A 6,007-nucleotide genomic window follows, 5' to 3' on the forward strand; every position below is an offset into this window, starting at 1 on the left:
ATGTAATATCTGGTAACGGTCAAGATTTCAATGCTTTGTCATTGTTTTTATGTAAGGGTTCATACAACCTTAACGTCACTTTTATTTTTGTACACTATGTATTTTTTACTTACAATTAATAGTACGATACGTGACGTTAATTCAATGACCTGTATACTGCAATTTTCAATGTGAAATAACGCTAGAATTTTTATGAACAGCTAATTCTCCAATCTGGCCAATCGTCCGACACACTCTTACCCCTCCCCTTATTCTTCTAGCCAACAAGCTCCTGAAAATTGTCCCGTCACCGCAGAGTCCCGTTGAGGAAAACTTGGCAAAGAGCAAGTCTGCATCCCTTCGGGCTTATGTTAATACGTAATTAAATTCTTATCGTCCGGTAAATTGTGAATGAGTCTCGACGTGCGCATTCAAGTCACGTCTCGTTTCGTCGACCACCGTATCCGCTATCCGGTAGCAGTGTGCATCTCCTTCTCTCGCGTGCAAGTAGTACATGCTCGTAAAGGCACTGCCTTTAACGCAGACGGGATGCCTAGTTCCAGGATCACTGGAAAGCGAAGAGATAAAAAAAGACGAACGAAAAAAGAAATAATACGTATCAACCCGTCAATTCTAACTGGCTAGCGGAAGTGGTTCGTTAAAATTTTAACTCATATCCGAAACCGTCTTGCTTGCAATTTGTGCATCCCTACATACACGTACACACAACCGTGACGTGTATTGACATTTCCTCTGACTCGCTTTTCGCGCAACCTGTCTCCTTGGAGAATAAGGTCTCGCGACTGGAGTAACCAGCACGTTTAAAATCCCGAAGAACGTGTGTCGAGAATTATTCACGAACTCCACGGACAGGTAGCGTTCGATTCCTAGCTCTGACTATACAGGATGTTCCGTAAAAAGTGATAGAGCTGGAAATGGCAGAATGGGAGGATCATTCTGAACAACGATTTTCTTTGGCAAGATGTAAAATTGGGCTAGACAAATGACAGCTTGTCTGGTATGAAATTTTCAGATTATCAAAAAGACTACATTTAGGCATTTCGATGCGATAAAAGCAAAATGAAACAAAAGAGTGAAGAGTAATATTAAATTAGTTAACAGACAGGTAATTTGCAGAACGTGCAGCCTGGTGAGGTAATTCATTATCTGCTAATGAATTATATTTCGTTCCGATTGGAACAATCCATCGGAAATTTTAACCATCGCCACCCGCTTCCAGCATGCCGTGCCACACCGTCGTGATTAATGGTTCGCGTTTAGTGGATTGAAACGGGAGTGTCGGAAAGTTTAATATTATTTCTCGAGTACGAAGCGAACGTTAGCCTTATAAATTTCTAGAATTAAGAAGAAATGCTTCGACTGAAGTTACCTCTGATCTTGTTCCATGCCGTGATGGCTGTCCGTTCGTACTTTTATTTCCAGTCCTCGAAACTACCCCCTTGTAATTCGGTTCAATTGTCAGCGGGTTGAACGTAGTGCGGAAACGGAATCAGCAGGGCTTCGGGAAACCACGTAAATATAATAGCCAGTTGAGACTGACTGACCAACGTAACGGTACAATTAATTTCAGACCGTCTGAACTACATCGAAATAAGTTAATTTTTATCGCTTTGTCGAAACGCCTCACTGGTATAAATTCTGTAAACATAATGAAATGTTTGTAACACTGTTTAGCATGAAAATCGTGTCCTATTTACATTTTATTTCCCTTCCACAAACGAACAGTATGTGACTCGTATAAATGACATGAAAATTCATTAAACAGAGGGTAGAACGTAGTTTGCATGTTTATGCAACATCCATTGAAATTAACAGCTTATAAAGTTAAAGTAAAATTTATAAAATCAGATGCTCCACGCTCTGTGCAAAATGCATTCTGTATTTTATTCGATTTCGGAAGAACGGATCTGTAATGTAAAACGTTGACTTTTGGTCTCGCGGCTGAAAAGAGTAGCTCGAAGTGTAAAGACGCTGCGAATTTAAAAAGGGAACTCGAGGGATAAGACGGCTGACGGGAATACCAAAAATCATTTTTTTTCAAAGTAATTTTCCATCAGGTACGTTCATTCGAATTAACACGGTAGGAAACCTGATCTTTGAAAGGAATACTTTGTAAGCGATAATCCACGGTACTAATAAAATTTTCCGTGAAAGAATCACGTTGTATTCCCGATTCAGCCTCATCGCGATTAAACGTAGAGTAAATGAGCAAAAGTTATAACGAAATTGCGTGAATGATATTACGGAAAGAAATATTGGAGAAAAACAGAGATCGCGAGTAAAATAGTTTAACTAAGACCTTAATAAGCAGATTTCTCCTTTGAAAGATCGCAGCTGATAAAAAGAATATGTATATCCTTTGGTCAGAATAGAGCCACGATGAAAAGATAATGCAAATGCTTGGAAAAAGATGAAATCTGAATTCGATGAAGAAAATACCGTTTGGTTTAACTTCCTCGACTGCGCTCTCTCAAACCTGAGTTGGATCTCGGAATTTAAAGAGAAACTAAGGAAATGAATGGTTGCTTTCAAGCTCCATACACTACGCCCTACGCATTATCGTTGATGTTTGAGGAGTCGAAAAGAACTGTCTCGATTGGATTACCATCCGTCATTTTGTTAAGATCATTGGATACTCTTCCTTTTAGGTTAAGTTTACAGTTGTATTGAGAATTCAAGTGTTAAACGAGCAAAACAATTTCTTTCTTACATTCCTCGGAATGCACAGAACAAAAGATTTCTAAAGACTACTTACTTACCTAGTCTATTTTTCAATTACAAAATTGAATTAACTGTTTTCTGAAATTTTTTAAATAAAAATGATATTTCGTCAATCGCGAATAAAACTTATAAGCTATCCTTTAAATAAAAACCGAGCTCGCATTCCATGTTTGTCTAACTTATCAAATAACCGTAATACGAGGCTGCGTGTCCATTCTCTTCGAGATAAGGTAACAAACGTTCACACTTCCAGGCTTTATGAAAGCCGGTACGGTCACGTCGCCGTGCACCCACGTCGAAATAGTCATTTTTATATTGGGAACACAATATTAATTTCCTTTCCTGGGGCTGCTCTACTCCGAGAACTCCAAAACTCCAAACTGGTACGATGTACTACGTCTACGTGATTCGAGTATTTCTCTCTGTTGCTCCTGCATGTAAATTTTGTTTGAATCCTACGTTTTCGTGACGGTCGCGGCAACGCACGAGGCGGTTATCGCGTTCCTGCCCGCCTTGTATACGAACGCTCTGATTCGTCGAGGATTTTTGTTAATAACTCGACAACCATGCCTCAGACAACTTTTTTGCAAAGGAAGAATAAAAATCACCTCAGCTCCTCCCCATTTTTGGGTGTACTATTAGTTCTGGGACACCCTGTATGTATTTATATATGTAATTATATAAAAAATATATATGTATAAGACTCCTTGAAATATTGTAAGACGGATTCTTTTCCTGTCAGTCGCTTAGTCGCCTGTTTCTGTACATAACGAGTCATAGTCGTGTCTGGAGTTGTACACAACGAACAACAACCGAAGTATATTGTAATAATACAATCAGACTACTCATTTCCTCCATCCGGAGCTCAACAGAAAATAATACGGTTCTGACTCGGTGATGTTTATCTCTAGCCAGAAATCTTTACTCTCTTGAATGTAGTAATAATAAATTTGAAAATGATTTTGCTTTATTCTTATAATGGTATATATTGTATTTATGATTGAAACCTTCCGTTTTATCTTTAAAAGTATTCTTCTGAATTTGTAATGATTCAACTAAACCAAGCAGTCCCCACGCTGCTCCACACTCGGATCACTAAGAGATAACTGTACCGATTAAAGAAACTCGATAACGGAACACTTTGAAACTGAGTATTTTGTATCTCGATAGATTTAATTAAAATCATGCGTACAGTTCCTAGTTCAAACAAGAGTTTTCCTTTGTTGAGAAAGAAAAAAGGAATTGCTCGTTTTTTTCTCTACTTTTCATATCTATTCTTCACTTTGTTGAAAGAAGAATAAGAAGAAGAAGAAGATGATGAACCGTGATAGTAAAAGTCGATTATTACAGTTTCTTGACCCGATTATCATGGAACGAGCGGTGGCCATTTTATTGTTTTACGAATTTATGCGGCGCCTGGAATGACTGGTAAAATCTAATATCACGAGCTGCAGCGCAGTTGGCAACGATTTGTCAGCTCATAAAACATACAAGCAAACGGCGCGAAGGGAAGTGATGTCACGCTGGCTCGAAACGATCTGACGCTCTTGGAACGATAATTCGCTCTTCAACCACTGTTGGGAAATAATGTTGAAAGAAGCGTAACATCGCGGCATTGCGCCATGCGATACGCGCCAATTGTCATACTTCCGCCCTCCATACGTCTTTGTTCGCATGTTTCTTAACTAGTGTTTGAATCCATTCTGATTCTCTGTTTCATTTCGCTGGAAATAGTCCATTAGAATGGTTAAATAAAACATAGTTTGTGTCTTTCTGTCTTTCCTCAACCCCTTTGGTCCCAAGCATCACATTCTTATTATTCCTGTGTCTTACGGAGACATGGCAAGTGCGAGCCCCAGGAATAGGGTTCTCGTATTTACAAATGTGTATGGAAAACGTTTCAAGGTTCACAGTGGAAGCGTTCTGTAATGGCAAAATGTGTTTTTAAACGAGTGCGATCAGGTTCCGTGACAGAATTGCCAACACGCACAAGTATATCGGCTATTCGCTGTGTATTGTCGCGAGTGTTTGAACATCAACGGGCTTAGTCTACTGGCAACGATGCTTTATTTTATTACCCGCGATAAAATGGTAATTCCACAATTGTTCCTTTTACGTAGTACTTTTCTTTCTATTCTTTATAATCGGATGAAACATTTGCATGGATTACTAGCTACATAAAATAATGAACATACATAGATGCGATTATTTCATGTTACGCTGTGTGGATGTAGGAGTTTCATATTTTGCGACGCGAATTACGGACATTCGTTACGACAGCTGGTTTAATTACGCGTTGATCGACTGATTATATTTATACTGATAAAATATTTTGAATTGCATCACGCGTATCTCTCTACCGATTTCGCTTTAAATATTTCGTCACTGGAAGGTATTAAAATTCAGTTCGTATGAGAGAATACGATTTTCCATCATTGAAAATTATTATAAACGGTAAAACGAGATGTTTCATGAGATGACTCAGGCACAAAGATATCCATGATTGCGCAATTTAGTCCATACCCAGAACTTGTTCTTATCTATTCATCACGAATGTGATTCTGTCATCTTTAATTCAATTTCATATCACATTACCTCATTATAATAATTTCGTTCAAGTGCAAAAACACGTAAAATGTATCCGGATATGTACTAGCTTCTGTATCTATTTAATTTTGTTATAGATGAAAAAAATCTGTAATCACAGTTAGATAACACTTCAATAATCCATTAATGATCTGCAAGGGATTGATAGGACAAACTAAGGACAGTCGATGCTAACGCCATTAGTGTTAAAATCATAACAAGACAGATCAAGAAGTATAGACGACGAATTGCAAAAAATATTGACTAGGCTTTTTTTATTTTGCTCCAAAAGTAGAGACTATTGTCTCTGACTGAGCGCCACGAAGAGCCATGAAAATTTTGTTATTTTTCTTTATTGTTTATGTGAGGATGTGAATAACAGCAGGGGCCAATATTACGTTCGAATTAAATCATCCTTCAATCATTTCTGTTAAATAAATGCAAAATAATTTCATTGTTAAAATGTTATTCATATTCATCACGTACTGTCCGAAGCGCCACTCGGTGGTACCTTATATTATCTTTACTTCTGTTTGTACTACTTTCATTCTCTCTTGTAAAAAATACTACTACTAGCTGGGTAGTATTTTTGTAGTTGTTTGTACTGATGTGCAATACATAAAGTCCTCTTTTCTAATCTAAAAACATCTAGTGTTCGCGGCTGAATTTTATTTCACATCATTTGTGCAATTTATAATGT

This window comes from Ceratina calcarata, unplaced genomic scaffold, assembly GCF_001652005.2.
Source record: "Ceratina calcarata isolate Rehan_Ccalc_2016 unplaced genomic scaffold, ASM165200v1 scaffold582.2, whole genome shotgun sequence".
Classification (NCBI taxonomy): Eukaryota; Metazoa; Arthropoda; class Insecta; order Hymenoptera; family Apidae; genus Ceratina; species Ceratina calcarata.